At 37.4% G+C, this 25,098-nt stretch overlaps 1 protein-coding gene and 3 non-coding genes across 4 annotated transcripts in view; 2 read left to right on the forward strand and 2 right to left on the reverse strand.

Annotated features, from left to right (window-relative positions):
- LOC138706062 (mucin-17-like) overlaps window positions 1-25,098 on the forward strand; it is a 286,190-nt gene that overhangs the window by 57,221 nt on the left and 203,871 nt on the right. The window lies entirely within an intron of this gene.
- TRNAS-GGA (transfer RNA serine (anticodon GGA)) lies at window positions 18,803-18,874 on the reverse strand. Its single transcript has one exon. It is a non-coding gene; the product is annotated as a tRNA-Ser (tRNA).
- On the reverse strand, window positions 19,185-19,256 carry TRNAS-GGA (transfer RNA serine (anticodon GGA)). The gene has a single exon. It is a non-coding gene; the product is annotated as a tRNA-Ser (tRNA).
- TRNAS-GGA (transfer RNA serine (anticodon GGA)) lies at window positions 19,868-19,939 on the forward strand. The gene has a single exon. It is a non-coding gene; the product is annotated as a tRNA-Ser (tRNA).

Below are 25,098 nucleotides of genomic sequence, written 5' to 3' on the forward strand. Positions count from 1 at the left end.
ATGCCGGACAGAATCCTCTCAGTTTAAGTTCCACCTCTTAGATTTCCCGGCCACTTAGTCACTCGTAATGAGTGCACCGTTGCACATTAATATGTTGGACAATGTGCCACTGTCACACATCTGTGACGGAGTGCATGAGTTGGCCACTAGAGAGAAACCTAAGAGGTGGAACTTAAACTGAGAGGATTCTTCCGGCATCGGAATGGGAATCTGGTGTGGCTTAGTGGATAGAGCGTCAGCACGTAGAGCTGAAAACCCGGGTTCAAATCCTGGTGCCGAAGAGAATTTTTCTCCGTTCCACCCATTCTACATCATATTGTAGAGATGTTGAAACAGTCTTGGTAGCTCAGAGGATAGAGCGCTGGTTAACAACGACCGCGGATCAGAGTTCAAATTTTGGCGATGTCGGAGGTGAATTAGTGATGGACAAAGCCAAGATTGTGTTTTTTTTTTGTGATTCTCCAGTTTTTTCACTGTCATTCCGCCAACAATCTCCACATTTCTCCTTTCATTATTATCCTCCTTTCGAAAAATAGGACATTACATGTGATTACGTGACGTTAAACCGATCGTCCACCATAGTGGGTATTCCTCGCGATTTGTGCTAAAATTAGTGCATAACAGTGGTGTTGAGTTCCACACGACCCATAAGAGGCGCCAACATGACGACTCGGGTAGATCTGAGAGATACGGCAGACCACCACCAGAGGTATAGGTTAAGAATGCGTGGAGTGGTAGATGCAGCTTATCCAGGCAGCACAATCGGCACACAACTCATTCCATAACGGGTTAAAAGAAGCCTACTTGGGATGAAGTGCTTATGGTTGCTTCTTGTCCCGCCCGATAAGCACCTCATGTCTATGATAATGACGTTGCTTCTGTTGCTGCTGCTAATAACATTGGTAATGATGCTGATGATAATGAGAAAAGAGAATATACTAAATCATCTGAGTACCTTTACTCTTGAATGACTAGAGTTGGTTCAAATATCTTCATAAAAATGAGAACAGAACGACCAACGCGCAATTCCTGAAAACGAAGCAATTCAGTAACACTACTGGATGATTTCAACTTTACAGTTTTCATATCTATACGTTCATGAAAAGGTAAATAGAGTAGTTCTACCTCAGAACTTCAGTAACGTATCTTCACGAATTGTATTTTTTCGCTAATATTGTTTCATACAATTTCTTCGGTTCTATACTTCGAAGTGGATCTGAAACTACTGTAGTTCATAGCTATCTAGATTTTTCAACAACCTAACAATATTGTATCAGGTTGGGACAAGTTTTCCCACAGTCCATTTAGAGAAAATGCTGGGTAACTTTCAGCGCTGAACCCTAGATTCATTTTGCTAGCATTATCACCATCTCACTCAGACGCTACATAACCATAGTAATTGATAAAGCTTCGTAAAATAACCAATTAAAAATACTGTAACCGTCACGGAAGAAGGCGACTTAATTTAAGAGTGTTTCTGCACGTACGTAGTCATATATCGTAAACCAACGCACGATGTCACTTGATATCGTAAACGAAACGCACATAGTCACATGGTATGGTAAATCACATTATCTCAAACTAAATGAATTCACATATCTTAAACCAAACGTACACAGTCAAATAATGTCGTAAACAAAACGTATATAGGCTACTCACTCGATAACGTAAGCCAAACGCACATTGTTACATTACTCCTAAACATATCGCACAAATCGCACATGCTATCGTAAACCAAACGCACAGTCACATCGTAAACCTATCCGACACGATTTCATAAACCTATCGCTCATACAGGCAAATAATATCGTAAACCAAACGCAGTCACATGATATCGTAAACAAAACGCACAGTGACATTGCAAACCTACCCGACATTGTCACACGATATCATAAACCTATCGCTCATACAGGCAAATAACATCATAAACCAAACGCAGTCACATGATATCGTAAACAAAACGCACAGTGACATTGCAAACCTACCCGACATTGTCACACGATATAAACCTATCGCTCATACAGGCAAATAACATCATAAACCAAACGCAGTCACATGATATCGTAAACAAAACGCACAGTGACATTGCAAACCTACCCGACATTGTCACACGATATCATAAACCTATCGCTCATACAGGCAAATAACATCATAAACCAAACGCAGTCACATGATATCGTAAACAAAACGCAGTTACATTGCAAACCTACCCGACATTGTCACACGATATCATAAACCTATCGCTCATACAGGCAAATAACATCATAAACCAAACGCAGTCACATGATATCGTAAACAAAACGCACAGTGACATTGCAAACCTACCCGACATTGTCACACGATATAAACCTATCGCTCATACAGGCAAATAACATCATAAACCAAACGCAGTCACATGATATCGTAAACAAAACGCACAGTGACATTGCAAACCTACCCGACATTGTCACACGATATCATAAACCTATCGCTCATACAGGCAAATAACATCATAAACCAAATGCAGTCACATGATATCGTAAACCAAACGCAGTTACATTGCAAACCTATCCCACATAGCCACACGATATCATTTTAGTAGGTTATTTTACGACGTTTTATCAACATCTAGGTTATTTATCGTCTGAATGAGATGAAGGTGATAATGCTGGTGAAATGAGTACGGGGTCCAGCACCGATAGTTACCCAGTAATTGCTCATATTGGGTTGAGGGAAAATCCCGGAAAAAACCTCAACCAGGTAACTTGCCCCTACCAGGAATCGAACCCGGGCCACCTGGTTTCGCGGCCAGACGCGCTAAGCGTTACTCCACAGGTGTGGACACACGATATCATAAACCTAACGCTCATACAGGAAAATAACATTGTAAACCAAACGCAAAAATAGTAAAGTCAACGACTGAAAAATAAATCTTCAACAAACGCAGTCACATGATAACGTAAAACAAACGCACATGGTCACACGATATCGTAAACCAGACGCACAGAATCACATATCGTAAACCAAACGCACAAAGTTATATGATATTCTAAACCAAAGGCATTCTATCGTCGGACGTGAAGTAGCAAGATAATTTGTGTTCTGCTTGATTACTTATGGTTTTACTCAAAGTTAACTAAGTTATGATGTTATGAAACATTTTATACAGACAAGTTACAGAAATGGTGTACAAATCTTTTTCCTACTCGGAATACAAAGAATATACAATAGTTACTTCACCGCATAGCATCTAAGGTAAACTGTCTCCTGAGATCATGTGATAACTTATAGGTACGTAGATACTAGTGTTCTAAATCGGTCGCCTTCCTAAATAGCGGCTACTTCAGATGAAAACACTCTCGTGACGATGAGTTGGTACCTCGCAGAACGACTACTTAAGACAATACCAGCCATCGTATTGGCAACTATTCATGCCATTAATGGATTCGTTACTTAAAAGCAGCGCTAAAGCTTTGCCTTATTCGTTGCATATGCTATGGTCAATCCACAGTTAGTTTAGTTTTCATTGTATCTAAAATATTTTTCTAAGTCAAAGTATCTAAAGGTTTAATAAAATGGATTTAAAGAAAATTATCATAGGTAATATAACCAGATGTTTTCATTTTCTCGATAAATTCACGAGCGCAAGACGCGACTGAATTTATTCAAAGGAAATAAAAATCTCTCGTGATATTTAATAAGATTATTTCGCGAACAGAATAAAAAATATATCATTAATGAAATAAAAATAATAACTCAGGCTATTTATTTATATCGTATCATACTTAATTGATAATTGTAAAGGAAGAATGAAAATATTTATTTACAAATAAATACGACTAATGCCATCTAGTGTTAAATACTAATGAATGAGAGGAACAATGGATGAAAATATTCATTTTTGGTATAAACATAATGACATTCACAAGATGTAAACTTAATTAAATGTAGCCTACAATTTATGAAGTGACATTCCTTGAAAATAAATGTATTGGATGTAATTAATGCTGAGGAAATTGACGTTTATTGATTATTTCTGAGTTTATTACTAATTAGGTTATGGTGGGAACATTCATGTGTGAAAACAACTGCGTGTCGGCCCAGGTAGCGTAGTCGGTATAGCGCTGGCCTTCTGTGCTCGAGGTTGCAGGTTCGATCCCGGCTCAGGTCGATGGCATTGAAGTGTGTTTAAATGCGACAGGCTCATGTCAGTAGATTTACTGGCATGTAAAAGAACTCCTGTGGGACAAAATTCCGGCACTCTGGCGACGCTGATATAACCTCGACAATTGCGAGCGTCGTTAAACAAACCATAATTAAAAAAAAACTACTGCGAACCAACAGCGACAAGACTATAATATGAACTCGATAATACTGCAGTGATAAATCGCTCTCATTGGTTGAAATTTAACAGACGCTTACACTCCATCGGTGAATTGGTACATGAGCGAAGTAGACAGATATTGCACTGATTTAAATGTTTCCTGTCAAACCCGAAGAAATATGTAATAAAGCTAGGAATACAATCTTTATACTTTCTCTAATACCTCAAGAATATTAGTCTGAAAATGACTATAGGTCAACAGACTGAACATTGTAGTCAATTACAAGAACACCTTTTGCACGTACCATGTAATGTATAAACGTACAGCCTACTAGTGAGTTACACAAAATAGCCTTCAACGACTTCCTTATTTTCATGCACATGAATGCAGTAATACGATAGTCCTACAACTCATGGGTCATTGTTATATAGCAGGTCCTTGACAGCCTTTAAAATTGCTGTGAGTGCTGTGTTCAATCGTTCAAGTCAGCAAGAGAATATCACCATAATGGAGTATTAGGGAAATGACATTGCTGGAGGCAGACTCCGTGCATAAAGAGAGTAATTCAATAGGTCGCCAATTTTCCTTATCGATTTATCAAAGTAGAAATAACGATACAGAACTTTGAGCAACTTTTATTTTACGTAAAAGCGTCCATAGTATAGTCCATAAAATGTTGTTTTTGGAATTAGAGCGATAGAACAAACCTAACAACAAAATATAAGACAAATCATGAGCAGTTAAACTCCAACTTTCATATTAGTCACTTATATGTAGCTTTTCGTTCTGCAAACGAATTTCTGAACGTTATTTTTGTTAGGATCAAATTTCTGCACATTTAAAGGAGAAAACTAAAATTATTTCAATAATTTATTATCATAATACACTGCTGTCTTAAACTGACAGAGCATATTGGGATTAAATCAATGGCTTTCCCCAAACAGGCTATGAAATGTTTCATATGAATCAATTTTTATTTTTAAAAGGAAACAAAAACAAGCAAAATTGTATTAAACTTTTTTGTTTGAAACATCTCAAAGAATAATCCCCTGAAATTAATGACATTACTTACGGTTCATCGTGTATACAGTAGTAGCAGACTAGAAAAAAATAATAACGAATTAAGGAGTGGATTAAACATTGGAAGTATTTGAAAAGCACATGGGAATAAAAAATGCTTCCAGGTTGATAAGTCTAATATTGATAAGTCTAATAAACACAATGTCTAATCGGAAAGAAGGAGTAATGTACAAAATGTCTAATCGTAATAAATGTCTGAAAAATTAAATCTAATGATAAATTGATCTCATCGCAATAAATGTCTGAAAAATTAAATCTAATGATAAATTGGTCTAAACCGCAATAATGTCTAAATATAAATAATATCTAAATACTAAAATGTCCTCTGTCAGGGTGCGCAAGAAAGAAGATTTTGTTTTCTAATGCCAGGCATTTGACAATAAAGTCATTTGACCTCTTGCACTCCAATATTTTTCAAAGATATTGTCATGAGAAAGAAAATGTTGCTGTGGCATTAAGTTCGTTTCCTTGGCAATTGAGTGGGCTTTGTAGTTTTAACTTTTCTGAATGACATGTTTCCAACAGTATGGTCACTTACACAGTAACATCAAAGAAACGCAAAAAAAAAATCTTGTTCACAATAAATATGAGTATAATTTTAGGCTTAAAAGCAAGAATGGTAACAGAATTTGCTGAAGGTGTTCTCTCTGCGATGTTTTCAACGTGACATGCGTGACGAATTGTAATCTTGAAATTACTGAAGTGTATAAAGTCGGGGTCCACACACATCACAATCGGCGGGTGGACGTAGAAATGAAGAAAACCCTTAAGGCTACGAAAGAACATGCTATTAATTCACTTAATGAGACACCAGCGGCAATTGTTCAAGAACAGGTTAGTGTTGTCACAAATTAAGAGGTGTTAATTAATGCACGAGAGACAAGCTCTGTTAAGGGCAGCAAATGGCTACCAAAATAGAACAAGACCTCCTCTGTCGCTCAACCTAGCTGAGTTAAGACATCATATAACTCTATACACACACTCTAGACTGTACCAATTTCTTCTGATTATGATTCTGGGCGTAAGTATCCTGGTAGGGTTCTTATATTATTGTTACTGAAGAAGCGTTAAGAATTCTATCCTTGAGTCCCGTAATATTCGGGGATGGCACTTTCAAGATTATATCAGCCATGTTTTACTAGCTTTACACTTCCCATGGAATCATTTGAGTTTAAGCATAATGTCTTTCAGTATATTGTTTATGTCGACGAACATAGAACAAATAAAAACCTCTGCAGAGCGCTTAGTTACAACATAGAACCAGAGATTACTCTTACGGACTTTGAAATGCCTAACAGCATTATCAAGGGTTGCCTGTTTCATTAAGCGCAATCGCTTGGAGGCGCGTTGTCATCGAAGGATTGAAGAAGGCATGTATACTGTAATAATGACTTGACAGTAAGGCATCAAGTGAGTTACCCCCTTTACCATTTGTACCCCAAGAGATAGCGAATACATGTTTTATGCTTGTATGGGAATGTAAGTGAAGACTTTGATCCAGTTGACAGATCCATGGAGATAATGTATGCAAGCCTAAAAGGAACGCCGCGAAGGAGTAGACGACAAGCTCATCATAGGCGGAGAGAGAACAGTTTCCTTGGGAGGGCAAAGCAAAGCCACAGAATCCCGATATAATAAGATTATGGGGTACATTATTTACTTTCTCCCCCGTTATAACTTGACCGTGGTACACTATATCGGAAAATGATCATTTATTAAAAGTATTTTCGGGGGGCATATTTCTTACAGTGTTACATCCATATCCGAGATGTTTCGGACAGAGTTGTATAGGGCTAGAACTGTAGGTCTACTACAAATTATAATAGGGCAAAAATTAAAACAATTTCCCTATTTTTCTCTGTCATACACAAACACATGTAGGCCTATACATCAATAACACTACGTAACAGTACTAACAGAAACTTTTTTATCTGAAGCTTACCTTCCTGAAGATGTCATATGAAATGTAAATTCTAATTATTTTACTTAATCTCTCGTCTTTAAGTTTACACATTATATCGGGATCACTTTTCATTTTACTGCATTGTATTCATATTTCTCCAAGTGGCGGCCTAAGTACCTGCAGACTTCTAACACATGCGTGCAGACTCTTACAAACGAAACATTACAGTGCTTCTATTCCTCAAATGAGGTATAGAATAGAAATATACGTTACAAGAGCGGTATGTTGACGTTTTCATGGTCGAGGAAAAGACTGAAAAAGCGAAACGTAGTTGAGCTTTTTTAATTTCCGAGAACATGAAAACAAACATACCGCTCGTGTATCGTATATTATTTTGTGCGAAGATCGTTTATTACATACCTGAAAGACGAATTTCTAATTAGTTGCAATGAAATCTCCATGTTGGTTTCTGTTTAATGACGGCAACTTCGGAAAACCAAAATATCTTTCTTCAACATTGTTGCTATAAAATGTTTTCTGTGTTTACTATACTCCAGCAGGCCGTGATATACGTCTGTCTTTTTTTTCCCCCAGTCTATAAATGCGAATTTAAAACAAACGGTAAGGTTATCTAATGATTTATTTTTCATTTTAATATTTTAACAATATTATTTATATAACATATTGCAGTAATAACATCGGCATCTGGAATCTTGTTGATTTTTTCACGGCTTCCTTAATGTTACTTGTATCAGGAATGCAATAAGTTTCGTGGACTTTACTTAATTTTTGCAAATATTTAAAAACAATAATTAACATTGCAATTCAGGTGAAATTGCAGTGGTAAGTTTCCAATTTATAATTATTACTATGTTAAATGTCTCTAAAAATAATATGTTAAAAGCCTAAAGCAGTAAAATGAATGTCGCGCTTAAGCGGTAAGGAGAGGGAAATTGTTATGTGTGTTACGTTGGGAATACTGAATGTGGTATTTCACACTTACCACGTATTGGTTCTGTGCGGAAAACAAGCAAACACGCACGATCTCGCACAAATTATTATACATTCAGAAATTTAAAATGAATACTGTATTATAGCTCACACACATGATCTGAAGACATTAATTCGGCAATTTAAGCACAAAAATTTAATCATAAAAAGCAAGAAAAATCTTTTGAATTCAACATTTTCTAACGTTAATAGAAAAAAAAAAGAGTTCAGACAAGTTTGAGGAGCAACGCCCACCCCCCATAACTCCGCCTATGAAGCTCATTCATCACGTTGCCCATCTAACGTTTGTAATGTCTTCTATATTGTTGTAAATAGATTGCAACGTACTATTTTGTCGAAGATTCTTAGGGCCGTATTCATAGACATTTTTAGCGCGGGCTTTCGGTGGATCAGCGTTTTTCGTATTCATAAACCAGTGTTAGCGATGAGATATGATTTGAATTCTGTACTAATAACCAGTGGATAGCCGGGGCTAGCTTAGTACGCTCGTAGCGCGTGCTGCAAAATGTCTATGAATAGCACCCTTAAAGTTCTAGAGCATGTTAGGTGACCCGTCATGCTTCGATATTATGAATGTTACTTGAACACGTAAGGAAATATCAGAGAGACAGCGAAATCTTAATGACACAACTAATGCCAGGGGATCAAATAATGCATCATAATATTAAAAACAGTAAAATCAAACAACGACAGGTAGAGGCAATGGTGTCAATTCAAAGAAAGTGGTAAAATCAACGTCTATTTAAAAGAGCTTAGCTTTTAGGTTAAGACTGTAGACACAGAATGTTGAAGACATGGAAGAATTTCTGTTGTGACACATCGTTGAACTTTAATACTAACGTATTTAATAAACGTTCAGACATTAGACATTTTATTCCTCTAGATATTGTTGACACACACACTATCTCTGATTGAGGTTCTGGCTGATATGTACATCTACATATTACCAGGCAGTACAGCTCTCTGGTATGTGTCAGAGGAAGAACAATTGTTTGTATGCATCTGAAGTGTGATTAGTGTAATATGTAACTGGTCAGCGATGTATGCAATGGAGAGGGAAAGGAACTAGCCACCCTACAGCATTATCTCCTGGCTTAGCTGCCTCATGAGTGATGCCTTATTGGGTCACTTAAGAGGTTCAAACCTGTTTTCGGACAATTGACTAAACAACATTTTTTTTAGTAGGTTATTTTACGACGCTTTGGTTATTTAGCGTCTGAATGAGATGAAGGTGATAATGCCGGTGAAATGAGTCCGGAGTCCATCACCGAAAGTTACCCAGCATTTGCTCATATTGGGTTGAGGGAAAACCCCGGAACTTGCCCCGACCGGGAATCGAACCCGGGCCACCTGGTTTCGCGGCCAGAAGCGCTGACCGTTACTCCACAGATGTGGACGACTAAACAACATATATATCACACAATAGAACTAATTAAACCTTATATTATGTAAGCCAACTTTCCTTAACCGAAATTTCAGACTTATAGTGAACAGACGTCATCATGAATCATTAGATATCGTTCACAGTTAGATATTTTTCACTGTACATTAATTGTAGACCATTGTTATTAATCCGAAAAATATGACATTGTGTCATTACTCGTAACACATTAATTCTGTAGACATATCGACTAGTGTCCTGCAATGTTCAAACATGACAGAGGCAACCAAGACATTACAAACTTCGTCTTATTTCATATCAAAAACTAATCACAAGATCTGTACTGAAATCCATAACAGGTTAAAACATTAATGTGTGGGAGTGGAGGACAGTTACTATTTTCATAACGAGGTGAAACAAACACGACAGGCCTTCTTCTGCAGAGCGAACATCGGCGAATATAGAACTTCGCCGTATTTGATAAACTTGAACCGAACATAGCGTCTGTATTGCACGACACTAATATCGACCATGTACCAGTGTCTTAAAGAACCAAGACCAAGACCAAAATGTTCTTAGAAAATGATTTAAAAAATCAAGTATTTCGAAAGTTGTTCAGTAAATATTTATTCTGAACCCATTATTACTGAAAAGTGAAATATAACTCTCTGTTATGATTCAGACAATGAAAAGTGTATACGTCAGAATGTGTAGTAGTGAAACAGTCTCTGTCACCCCGTATGTTTTAATCAAAGCCGTCATGGAACTAAAACGTATAGACTTACAGTGAAACAATATTATTACAAGATAATCAGTTAATTGCTAATAACTCTGAAGCAACATAACTATAAGAAAAATCATGACAAATTGCCCCTTTCAGATTCCTCCTCTATTTTATTTCTTTGCCTGGGAAAACATAATCACGAATACTTACAGTCTTCTCCTGTGATATGAGTCATTGCACGAATCCTTTCTGATTCATTAAAATTATATCCAGTCACTTCCCTTTACTTCGAACCAACACCTCGCTTAAGACGTGATAATAATTCATCTTTACTATGTACTTCCATATACAGCAATATCACGGTATAACATATCAAGAATTCGCGCTGTAAGAAATAAGAGAAAAAACTATTTAGGCCTATGTTTAATAATGTGTAAAGTAATGAGTAATTTTCGTCCTAAAATATCACGTGAACACATAGGAACAATGCGTAAGTTCCTCAGTTCTTACTAGTGGTTGTTTACAATTTAGTACAGTATTATTTACAGATACAGTTTACAAGAAAAATATCCCGTAAATGCATGCAAACTTATTAAATTTAAATTACAAAGACTATTAGTCGTCCACCGTGGTCTAGTAGTTACCATGCTTGCTATTAAGTCCACAGTTCAAGAATTCGAACTCGGCTGAGGGCAATGGATTCTTAAAGGCGATAAAAATCCATAACAAGACTTCCTTCAGAAGGAAGATAAAGAATCGGAGGCCAGTGTCACAGATTTACGGCACTTTAAAAGAAGCCTATCCTTAAATTAGAGGATTCAATGAAACTTTCTTCAGCTATTGCCTATGTGAAAATTTGGAAATAACAAAATGGGTGCATATGAGTGGCCTAAATGCTTGTGGGTTTGTGCCACATTCCACTCTTAGTTCATTCTATATAAGAATGTAAGCACTCCATACCATTTTTACGGAACTCAAATTATATCACTTCACAATAAAGGTCATTCAAAAGTCATTTCAAATTTTAAAGTGTTATAAATATAATATTCGATGTAGAAAAAAAATCTCTGTGTTAGGCAACTAATAGGGTTTGTTTTGGTTTTTACAAAGCATAGGGAATATGACCGCCGTTCTCTTGTTCAACAAACACTATTCTTTCTGCGACACCAAGCACAGCATTTAGCAATGTTTTAGAATATTCCCAAATTCTTGAGAGATACCATCGTTCAATTGCTGTAGAGTTGTTGGGTGTGACATAAAAACTCGTTCTTTAAGGTAATTCCACAACAAAATGTCGACCGGATTGAGATCTAGAAATCGTGGAGGCCATATCTATCTATGTAATTCAATGTTTTGCAGGGGTGTAGATGTGGGGCGGTGACCCATCTTGCATGGTGATTATGTTTTCCAGGTCGTGATTCATCTATCTAGGGATGACGAAGTTCTATAGCATAGTGTAGTAGCGCTCCCCGTTACTGTGACAGTCTCTGTTATTCCATTGTTATCTTCTTCGAAGAAATATGGACCAATGATGATTTGCGAAATGAAGCCACACCATACAGTGACTTCCAAATTATAAAGACCTTATTGAATTAAAGTTTGGGGGTCAATTTCAGAGCAAATTCTGTAATTACGTATGTTAACTCCACCATTAAGAAAGAAGTGTGCTTCGACTGTGCACAAACTTTGTCCAGTCAATGATTATAAAGTTGAATCCTTGCTAGCACAAATAAAACAGAATAAATATATTTCTTCTTGTCACTTTCTTTGAGTGCGAACGTCGGTTTGAGTTTATACGGGCACAGACTAAATATTGTACGTTTTCTTAGAATTCTCAAAACTGTAATATAACTCATTGCAGATGCCTGGACACCTGACTAATACTAATTCCATAATAATAATAATAATAATAATAATAATAATAATAATAATAATAATAATAATAATAACAATAATAATAATAACAATAATAATAATAATAATAATAATAATTTATACTTATTTAATAACTTGTATGAAGCACCAAAGCAGTAGTGATATCACTGATTACCTTTGGTCTTCCAGATTATTATTCTTATCAGCAAGAGAACCAGTTTTCTCTAATTTACAGATGAAATCCCCGTAATTACGAATAGAACATGGATCTTCTCAAATTGTTAAGTGTTCTAAATTTCGTCAGACCTTGAGATAGACCATTATTGCTTTCATAATAGCAATGGATCAGCTGTATCTTAACATTAATTACTAATGATAGACTGATGGCTTCAAATTTCAAATTTTTTCTAGCGGAATTAGTAAAATCATTAATGTTTTAATCAACAAAACGGTAACTATGGAAATGCAAAAAGTAAGAAATAGAAAACTCCATTGTTTGCCCAACATAGTGATGACGTTATACTTTTCCTGCTCTTTATAAAATGCGTAGACCTTGATCGTATTTTGTATATTGTTCACACAAGTGGTTTAATTACACATTCAATTAGAAAGAATACATAACATGAATGTAAAGAACACAACTACAAAAAATAGAAATGGATTATAAATCTGAAGTACAAGAACTCATTTTAAAACTCAGGAAATGATGAAGTGACGAATTTCGATTAGGATCGGAACAGACCATTGGATCTAATCCATGTTAGCAACAAGCTATTGGATCTAATACACGAATATAAGAATGATTATCATTTTTAGTAATGTCCCGGGTTCCCCTTCTCCCTTCATCTTCATCATTATCACTCATTCCAGACACTACACTTACACATACACTCACCCTAGTACACGACATAACTCTCCACAGATATACATAATGTACAGCATGACCCGCCGAAGTGGTATACAACTAGAAAATAGGTCACAGTTCTGCCATTGGATACACACACAATTTAAATCACAAGTAGCATAGTCGGTGAAATGAAGATATGATGATAACGAAGCTATGGCGGAATGAGAATGACAATAGAATAAGGGTACATGGAATCGAAGCCCGAGAAAGTGCAAGCTGACTGAGCTAGTGCTGTCAAATTCTGTTTCTACAATTCCCCCGTGATGGGGTCAAAATTTTCCTTTCACGAGTAAAATTTCCCTCTACTTGTGATATCTATTACTTCACTGTCGACATAATTACGACGTCATTTAAACCTTCACTTAATTTCATTACCGATAGATAAAATGAAGATCACTGGACTACCTGGCTCTAATGACTGTGCCATGAATCGCTATGTGAAAAGTGATGCAACATTCTGTAAATGTGAGTTCGGTAATTCGCTCAATATCCAACTCAAGTCACAGTACAACAGAACGAAAGACCAATGAAAAACCAGATATTGTCATGACTCAAGCTAGCGTCGTGCGTTACAGGCGCTATGTTCGGTTCAAGTTTGTCGAGTGTGACGAAGTTCGAAATCGCCGATGTTCGCTCTGCAGGAGGAGGCCTGTCGTGTTTGTTCCACTCTGTTATAAAAATATTCGCTGCTCTTCACTCATGTTTTAATCGCTTAAGAAGTTTAGCACATATCTTGTGATTAGTTTTTCATGTGAAATAAGACGAAGTTTTTAATGTCTTGGTTGCCTCTCTCATGTTCGAACATTGCAGGACACTAACTCAAGCTCGACACTAGAAGATTTTCCTCTCCCTTACTCTTTCACTGCTGTTTCTTCCTCCTCGAACCAATTCTCTCCAACAAATGTTCGAAAAAATCGCACAATATTTAATATTCGTATTAATTCTATGAATAAAATAATTCTAAATGAAACTGAAAAAGTTGCCAGGAATGCTAAAAATTCCCTTTTTGATGATGATTTTCCCATTCCCCCCCTCCCAAGGCATCAATTTTTCCCCAGAATGTGGGAAATTTCCCTCCTCTGACATCACTGGACTGAGCCGTGACTGGTCATGTCATTTGAATAGGGACAGGGTTATCTGCTTGAGCTAAATATATTTCCGTTAGTGAGAAGCCAACTCAGTTACAGCTAGGCCTTTCACGGATGTCAGACCGACAGAGAACTATTGGGCACAGCGCCGAGTTAAGCAGGGAACTTGCGCTCGACTCTCTTGCATCACATGTATTTACATCAGTCTCTTTGGTATGAGTCGCTAACAGATAGAAAAACGAATGCAATCCCCCTCCACCATTAGTTCTCGCTGGTCTCCGTGCACCCTCCTCTTCTGCTGACGCCATGGCGCTGGAATGGGGGCGCGCCCGTCTCTAATCGTATTTAAAATCCACGAAACTTGGTCGAGGCGCACGCCACTGACAGGGAACTTCTGGAGCCGTTTCGACCACCAAAACCGCAGACCACACCGCTCATTTGTTTTTATGCTTCCTTAGAAACCGCAGAGTTGTCCCGATCAGTTGAGATCAATAGTATTGAGTACTTACAGATCTCAATGTTCACGAAGCAGTTTCGAAGGATCGACGATGTTAGCGGTCGACCATGTTCACTATCTACTAGTGCAGATTTACGATGATATAGTATAGACATGTAATTGATTGATTGATTGATTTTACGAGGGCTGGATCCGGGATGGATTGTCTAAGTCCGACGGATGGCATGGATGGCATTCGTGAATCCGACGATGACAGGCCTACCGTTCTTTCTAGTCCCTGCAGATAGCGTTCCATCGGCTACTGACGAGCCCGAAACCCCAAGCTCTTAGAACCCAAAACAGCACCTAAAACTTGTACTATTCCCAGACATCAACCCAGCCTATTTTTACTATTACAGATGATAGATGAAATGAGAGGACGTGAGCGTGTTGATGGAATGAAAGAGGGAAACGGGAGTATCCCAAGAAAAACCCTCTGCAACGTCTGTTTGGTCCACTACAAATTTCACCCAGACCTGGCCGGCAATCGAACCCGGGCCGACTGGCTGGAAGGCCAGTACGCTATCACTGCTGCCATAGACGCGGCACAGATATGTAATTATTTGTTTAATGGCACTCTTAAACTAAATAGGCTATAGAAAATCGTGAGATAATAGTGAAGCATAATGAGGCAGGGGTGGAATGAAGAGTACCAATAAAAAGATAAAGAAGTCTGACAAAACGTACCGGTACCTACACAAATCCCAATCGATTTGGTAAATAGCCATTAGCTATATGACTGAGCTACGGCTAAGTCCACCATTATTTATTTAATGGGGATAGATTTGAAAGGGGTATTAATTTAATTGACACATTGTCATAAAATACTCTTTCTCTCTTCCAAATGCAGTTCACTAATGTAGGCTAATCTTCAACTGACTCAAAGGAGAAACAAGGTGAGTTTTGCTTTACCACTAGCAGAATAAAACATAAGTTGATATCTCAAGTGCAACAAACAGTTTCCGACACATCGAAAGAGTTAACCGCTGGGTGGCGTTCTTGCTTTGTATTCGGGAAGATGAGAATTTCGACTTGGCTGTATCGTCTGTGTTATTCTCGTAGTTTATATCACATCATGACATGTCTCCTTAAGTATCACAGTCTGAGAAACACTTTTAGGCCTCAATTCTCGATAAAGAGAAACAACCAAACCAATCTTCTATTAGTGAGAGATGTTAACTCATTAGTATCTAATTAGATTTTGGAGATCAAAAGTTCGGCGATAAGAACGATTCTCTACGCCTTGCTGGCGGAATCTCAGAGGATGGAAGAGCAGAAGAAACGGATATCGTCACATCGTCAAGTGAGATGTATAGCCAGAACCTCAACCAGAGGTGCAACATTCTTAAAGAATTAAATATTTAGAAAGAGAACTGAGTAGTTAGAAGTAATACTATTGCAACTGCTGAGAAATTACCTTGTTTTCAATATGAGCGATTTATAATGTCACTCTTTTCAAACAAAAGCCGGCAGACTAAGATAATTATCTAAACAGCTTTAATATTATACATTTAAGAGTCACTGATATTAGGGCCGACCCCAACGTAATTATGTAGAAGGAACAGATCCTAGGATGGCTCATCCAGCAAACCGGTTATAGTGGTGGTGATGGTGAGGACGAGGACGACGAGACAGTTGCAGAACAGAACTTAAAAAAGAAAAAAAAAAAGAAAAGAAAATGGTAAAATTGTATGCGTATACCCGTTCAGTGATATATTTATTGTTCCGTAACTAAACCGACGCTGAAGAACATATGCAATCATAACTTCTATTTAAACACATAACTTAAATAAAGAAGTAATCCTTGAAAGAAGAACTGTCAGTATTTCGTTGTGGGATTCTCCTCAAACTTACTCGAACTTGTCATATTTAACTTTCCCGGATGTAACAGTTATGGAGTAACATTTGCCTTAGCCATTCCGCTCTAAGTGGATATTATTATGCTGTTTAATTTATCGAAAAAGTGGCCTTAGTAAACATCGTTCTTTATTTGAAGATGTCACGATTTTAACATTTATAGTTGTACGCTGAGTCATGCTCTTATTTCACCTACCACAAAAGTTATGGTTTGAAGAAACATGTAGTTCAGATCTGAACTCGCAAACTAGTTCCCGAACTCTAATGTGCTAGAATAACTAGTAACATGTTTCTTTATCTGAAGCAGATATTCAGTTCAGGTTTATGATAACATGAAGAGCGTGTTAGGAGAGCTAATTTAATATATAATATTATGCATTTGTTTTTACACAGTCATTAATTTTTTTAACCTAATGGCGGGAACTTGACTGTTAGTCATTCACGCATGAGGAATCTGATCTACGCTAAACTCGTAGTGAGATTATGATGATGATGATGATGATGATGATGATGATGATGATAATGATGATGATGATGATGGAAGATTGTCTGGATGCCACAGGGGAATCCTAGCTCCCAAAGAAAATCCTTGTGTTACTTGCACTACGGCCTTGGCCAGCACGAGTTATAAATCGGGGGTACACCAGGGATTCAGCGCTCTAGCCACTAGACCACCCTGGCGGCACTCATTAATAGTGACGGGGTGTATTTTAAACAAGGATGAAATAATAATATTGAAACTTACGAACTATAGTATTTAAAAAATGAGAACTTGGAAATTTGAATATAAGAAACGCAGAAAATTATTTTCCACTATGTTCCTAACTTATTTATAATATTCGTGTACACTCCTCAGCATAATTCATCTACCACCTATGATGTTATCTGAAACAACTATGACAGAACATTTTATTAAATTATTCACATTTTATACGAATAAAATCAAACGGAAAATTTCGTATTAGTAAACGTTAACTCCGAAAATATAATTGTTCATGCATACATTTGACAAATTCTATCTATACCAATAAGCATACCAGACAATGCATGATATCAGTGTTAGCTAATGAAATACGATTCGATTTCTTAAAACGATTAAACGATATTTACTTTCATCTATATTTTTCCTTTGACTCGTCCAAATTTCATGGTACCCTACTTTGTTTACTGACACTGAAGAAATTAACATTCCAGAAATATCTCAATATTGGGACACAACTTTTGGACATATATACATAATGTTGTAATTGAAGCGATGATATGCATAAAGAGCATAAGTCCAGCAACTAAAGTGTTGAGATAATGTAGTTAAAACACACAATTTATAAACGAAATAAATATACCTTTTAGGAATATAAAGAATGCTTCTGATGTGCAATAAAAAAAAGTAGAATTTTATTTCGTTATTTTGGTGCTTAATAAATGATTTCATTTGCGTATGTATTTTAAATGATAATTCAAGCAAATTATGAAGATTAATCTCACTCGCAACCTCATAAATGAACTTCACTGTTATAAAACGCATAACTACATCACAAGAAGTGTTTACGTATTTCAACACTCATTACTTACTCTCTCGTTATACGAAATTTCAGTAAAAACTTAACAGGTATTTATATGAAACAGAAACACAAAATTCTGATGAACTCAAAATCTATCCTAACAAATTTTTTATTTCATTTCTTGCAGAAAATGAGATAAATAAAATTAGAAACCTCGCATAGAAATATTCAGACAGCACCGTTTGGAAGAAATCAATTATTATATGAAGAATTATATCTATTTTTGTTTGGGAATATGCATTTCAACTTCAAAAATTTTCAGGCTATTCAGTTATCCACTACTCTTAGTTAAGAGGGAGCCACTGTATTTATATAGGGGTAGTAGGATTGGGATCCCTTTTCATAAAAACAAAAAAGAACACAGGAGAAAAACGTCATATCTAAAATTATCGATTTTCTGCTTTAGATGTCATGTAGGCTAATAGCTTAGGTAGTGTAGATCTGTGTAGTTTAACTGTAGAGAATAACTACCTCATTAGTCCAAAGAAATTTGAAGAATAACATAAAGGCAACAGAATATATTGGGTCTTAAAACTTTTAACTTGCTGTCCTGTAAAAATAGTAAAACGTGATTTATCAGATGATGAGAGAGAGATGGAACGGAGAAAAATTCTCTCCGGCGCCGGGATTTGAACCCGGGTTTTCAGCTCTCCGTGCTGATGCTTTAACCACTAAGCCACGCCGGATACAATCCCGACACCGTTGAGAATCGTCTCAGATTAAGCTCCATCTCTTGGGGTCCCTCTAGTGGCCGCCCTCTGCACTACGTCATAGATGTCTATGCACGCAGGACCGAAGTCCATACATGTGTAGAGGTGCACTCAGGTGAGTGACTGGTTGGCCAGGGTCCGACGGTATGGGCGCCGTCTTTAAATCACAAAGTGATTTATTACGCATATCATATTTATTTTGATGTACCGAAGTACATATGATATTTCCATGCAGATATTCTGCTTTCTCAGATGATGAGAGAGAGATGGAACGGAGAAAAATTCTCTCCGGCGCCGGGATTTGAACCCGGGTTTTCAGCTCTCCGTGCTGATGCTTTAACCACTAAGCCACGCCGGATACAATCCCGACACCGTTGAGAATCGTCTCAGATTAAGCTCCATCTCTTGGGGTCCCTCTAGTGGCCGCCCTCTGCACTACGTCATAGATGTCTATGCACGCAGGACCGAAGTCCATACATGTGTAGAGGTGCACTCAGGTGAGTGACTGGTTGGCCAGGGTCCGACGGTATGGGCGCCGTCTTTAAATCACAAAGTGATTTATTACGCATATCATATTTATTTTGATGTACCGAAGTACATATGATATTTCCATGCAGATATTCTGCTTTCTCAGATGATGAGAGAGAGATGGAACGGAGAGAATTTTTCTCCGTTCCATCTCTCTCTCATCATCTGAGAAAGCAGAATATCTGCATGGAAATATCATATGTACTTCGGTACATCAAAATAAATATGATATGCGTAATAAATCACTTTGTGATTTAAAGACGGCGCCCATACCGTCGGACCCTGGCCAACCAGTCACTCACCTGAGTGCACCTCTACACATGTATGGACTTCGGTCCTGCGTGCATAGACATCTATGACGTAGTGCAGAGGGCGGCCACTAGAGGGACCCCAAGAGATGGAGCTTAATCTGAGACGATTCTCAACGGTGTCGGGATTGTATCCGGCGTGGCTTAGTGGTTAAAGCATCAGCACGGAGAGCTGAAAACCCGGGTTCAAATCCCGGCGCCGGAGAGAATTTTTCTCCGTTCCATCTCTCTCTCATCATCTGAGAAAGCAGAATATCTGCATGGAAATATCATATGTACTTCGGTACATCAAAATAAACGTGATTTATCAGGTTTTTCCTCTGTACTCTTAATATGTTATGAATGAGTGAATCAAAGCAAAGTCTATAAAGTTTATAATATGACTATTTTAACGTAGTCGGGAATGAAACTGATCGCATGAGAATTTTTTTTTTTAGTAGGTTATTTTACGACGCTTTATCAACAGCTCAGGTTATTTAGCGTCTGAATGAGATGGTGATAATGCCGGTGAAATGAGTCCGGGGTCCAACACCGAAAGTTACCCAGTATTTGCTCATATTGGGTTGAGGGAAAACCCTGGAAAAAAGCCTCAACCAGGTAACTTGCCCCGACCGGGAATCGAACCCGGGCCACCTGGTTTCGCGGCTAGGCATGCTAACCGTTACTCCACAGGTGTGGACCATGAGAAACTAAATTGTTTCGTAATAATGTATGATGAAGAACTGTGTGTTATCTCGATTACACTGTTTATTTTTATACAACCGCACTCTTCAGAATTCACAATTCAATTGTCTATATATAAATGAAAGAACTTTTAATCATGTGGAATATAATCATCGCGTTATGAAGAGGACGGTCTGGATATAAAAATGGTTCTGTGTATTTCCTTTAAGCATATTATAACTTTAAGGATGGATCTAAAAGTTTCCGTGTAAAATGCATAATGAGAAATTATAACCTCCTGAGTCCTGAGAGTATAGTATAGTATACTACACCATACTTCATACATGATTATGATATAAGATGTATGTACAAAGACCCGAAGTATAGTATAATATACTTGCATTTGTTCCCTAACTGTAACCTGCATAATTTTTTTCAGAATTTTTTTTTCATGTCAGTGACTTTTTTTAAGTGTAGAATAAATTCATTCATTCATTTATTTAATGTTCTGCCCAAGGGCAAACCCAGCTTTCTCCAATCTTTCCTATTTTCTGCCTTCCTCTTTGTTTCCTCATATGATCCATATATAATGTCGTCTACCATCTGATATCTTCTTCTGCCCCGAACTCTTTTTCCGTTCACCATTCATTCCAGTGCATCCTTCAGTAGGCAGTTTCTTCTCAGCCAGTGATCCAGCCAATTCCTTTTCCTCTTCCTGATCAGTTTCAGCATCATTCTTTCTTCATCCACTCTTTCCAACACAACTTCATTTCTTATTCTGTCTGTCCACTTCACACGTTCCATTCTTCTCGATATCCACATTTCAAGTTTCTCCCCCATACAATACCACACTCCATACAAAGCACTTCACTAGTCTCTTCTTTTTCCAGAGGTCCGCAGAAGATGCTCTTTCTTCTATTAAAAGCTTCCTTGGCCATTGCTATCCTCCTTTTGACTTCCTGGCAGCAGTTCATTTTATACTGTAGTACACCCCAAGTATTTGAATTTGAAGCTGTCCACTTGCTTGTAGAATTATATTGAACTTTAAAAATAAAACAAAAAGCGTCTCAGAATTCAAGAGGCTGCCATTTTATACAGTACATCTGTCTATTCATTTAATGAAACTCTGATAGTAAAATGCTAAATAATGAGAATTAAATATAATGACGATATCATAAGAGAGTTATGAGTTTTGTTTTGCTAATAATATTTGTATCAATTGTGGAGTAGCTCTTAAACTTGAAAGCTAATGGCCGATGCTCCTGTATCCGTGTAGTGTCCTTGCGTCTGAATGTCACTTGTTAACTGCGGCAGATCCTGTCGCCGAAGTAGCAGCGTGATGATGTCACGCGAATTAATCGCGAGTATGAAATCCTGTCGAGCCCAGGAGTAGCACAAATGCCAGAACAAAGCCCTTCATTAAATCTGGTGTTTATTGCGGCTGCTAACACACAGAATTCCAAGATGGAACATAAAGCCAACAGGATGACAACGATTCTCGGTTTATCCTTGAAACAGCCAAGACGAATAAATGAAAGGTACAAGAGCGTCAAAGAGTTGCCTTTTAGATTTTCATTTAGGCCTACTTATGTAAGGCAGTCTAGTATGAAACGATTCACAAATACATTGTGCGTATTTCATCTCTAATTAAGGTCATTTTGGCCACCGTCGTAGTATAGTCTACGGGTTAGGAGACTGCGCTCGGAAGTGGGTTCGAATCCCGCTTGGACTGATTACCTGGGTAAGTGAATTCCATGGCGAACCTTCGAACTCATCTCCCTAAAGCCTTGGTTTTTCTAAACCGATGCATGCGACGTGTGAGGCCCGCCTCACACAAATCTGGACTACACGAGATAATGAGTGGTTTCTATAACTGCGAGGTGTGCAGACCTCGCATCTTGCAGTTATAGAAACCACTCACTATCTCTCGTGTAGTCCGTATTTGTGCGAGGCGGGCCTCGCACCTCGCACGTCGCATGCGTGGGTTCAGAAAAACCAAGGCTTAACACTATCACAAATTTCGTCTACTCTAGATGACGTCGCGGATGTTCTGGCGTCGTTAAATAACCGATGAAGGTCATTTTGCATTTAGTGGATATTTGTATAAAGCACTGATTTGTGAGTTAGTATTTTAAATATATATTTTCTAATAACTACTTCGTTCAAACTTTAGGACCCTTTTCTCGGCAAGTGTTACAGATGTTTTTGAAGTTTTCATGAAGTACGCAGCGTTAACGTACACGCTTCCAATCCAAGCGGTTCGGTACTTGATTGTTGCAGTAGGCAATGGATGTTCGTCCCTTGTTATATGCTGCCCTGTGATGTCTCTGTTGTAGCGTTGTGTCATGGTGACTACACGAATAGGAAGGTCCTCAGTGCATGCCTGTATTGTGTGCGGTTCTAATAAAATAAAAACCTCGACACCGAAAAATATAAAACAGAAAAAAGACAAACAAAAATAATAAATCAGTCATTAGGAACAAAATAATAATAGACCCTACATTATGAAAACACTACAAAAATAATTATTATTGTCAAATGATAAAAGTAAAGAAACAAATTAAAATTTATGTATGTACCTACTGTACAAATTTCACGAGATGATACCTGCGAGAGAAGTATGGTTCTTGCGGGATGAAAGGAGAGGGTCAACTAGTAACTCAGCTCCTCTGAAGGAGCAGGTGGATGGGGACGATGTCATTGGCCGGCTGGGACAAACAAGGCTTAGTCATTGGTCGGTTCTGTTTTGGGGTTGGTTGTAAGAGTGGGGGAAAAAATTCACATTCCTTGTTCGGATCTTCTCCTGAAGTGCGGACTGTACAGTACATAGGCTATGTTTCATATGGCTTAGAACTCTTCATTTCATGATTTCAAGATTGTATTTCATTATCTCGTTGCTAAAGTCACGTCTCTTGCTTTAACAATATCTGACTCACATACCTTCTGTATTTAATTTGTTTACTTTATTAAATCTAAAAACAAACAAAATACCTAAAAATTCTAACTATAGTTCCTGTTATCCTTTCTAAATTTTTTTCCAAGTTCTGTAACATTACATAAATTTTACTTAAAATGAATTGAAGAATTTAATTAAATAAGGATCTAAGTGCCATAATTGTGAAAATTGTGTTTTTATTGGAACAATAAGTACCTACCTAGCACTATAACATAAATAGGAAAGAAATCAAGACTAGAGTACACCGTCGATAACCCGAACTAATTAATATTCAGTCCTGTTCGGAGTATATTCTGAATAGCATCAACGTATATTGTGAATCATTTTCCCTTCCCCTAACATCGGTACTCTTATGGATCCCACATCCTTTAAAGTTTCCGTGGCTTTACGCCTCGGTTGCAAAATCTGTCACATTCATAAATGTATCTGTGGCAATATTGTAGATTCTTATGACCACCATGCCTTAAGTTGTGTCATGAGTAAGGGGCGTCTCTCTCGTCATTCATCGCTCAATGACATCATTAAAAGAGCATTAACATCCTCAGGGGTTCCTCCATCTTAGAACCTTCCGGGATCAGCCGTTCAGACGGCAAGAGACCCGATGGCCTGACTCTAGTCCCGTGGCGTGTAGGCAAATCCTTAATTTGGGATTCCACATGTGTGGATACACTGGCCCCTTCTCATTTGTCTTCAACCTCTAAGACACCAGGATCTGCAGCAGAAACATCTTGCAGATAATTATATTTTTATCCCTTTTGCGGTTGAAACGTTTGGATCATGGTGTAGTGAAGCCAAAGCTCTCATCTCCACCATAGGCAGAAGTTTAGTGCAGCTTTCTGGGGACCCTCGAAGCAGTCAATATCTACGTCAGTGCATTGGTATCGCCATTCAGCGCGGTAATGCTACAAGTATTCTGGCGTCCTTCCCCGAGTCCTCTTATTTAGATGAGATTTTGTTCCTTTAATTCTTCGATTTATTTGTATTTTATTATAGAGAACCTCAGATATTCTATTACATTTAAATTGTAAATTAAAAAAAATGATACTTAGATCCTTATTTACTTCAAATCTTCAATTATATTTGGGACGAACGATCAGCGGTAACCATAGCATCATAGTTAACCCTTAAATTGACAAAACTTTATTTCTCACACTAATTTAGTAAACCTTGCCGGACTGTAAAGAAAACAACTATCAAATTTCATTTATTAACCAAACATTTTTAATAGGAAGTGAAATATCTACAATAAAATTCTTAATGTTTACCACTTTATTTTGCAATGTCCATATTTTATATGTTGTACATATTCATATTCACTCTGTTTAATTTTTTTTCTTCACTTTTTATTCATATAGCATATGTTTATTCTAATTTTCTGTCAACAAAATTTATGTATCTGTTGGCACAACCATAAAGCATCTAATAGATGCTATAGAGTTACCAAAAAAAAATGTAAACATTTAATATTGTGAATTTCATGTAGGAGAGTATACTGAGTCCTTCTGGGCTACCTCCAATGGGAAGCAGTTAATAATTTAATTTAATTTTTAGTATTGTGAAATTTTAATTTTCCTACCAATTTTTTCTATTGTTCTATTAAAATTACAGCATACAGCCTATCAACCTATCCTATAGGATACTTTGTCAATTTAAGGGTTAAGGGTTGAGCTGCAAAGCCGGAAGGTCCGATGGCATCATAGAGTTTATCCATTGATCTAAACCTCCCGGTCGTAATAATGCTCTGA

The sequence above is a fragment of the Periplaneta americana genome, chromosome 9, assembly GCF_040183065.1.
Source record: "Periplaneta americana isolate PAMFEO1 chromosome 9, P.americana_PAMFEO1_priV1, whole genome shotgun sequence".
Classification (NCBI taxonomy): Eukaryota; Metazoa; Arthropoda; class Insecta; order Blattodea; family Blattidae; genus Periplaneta; species Periplaneta americana.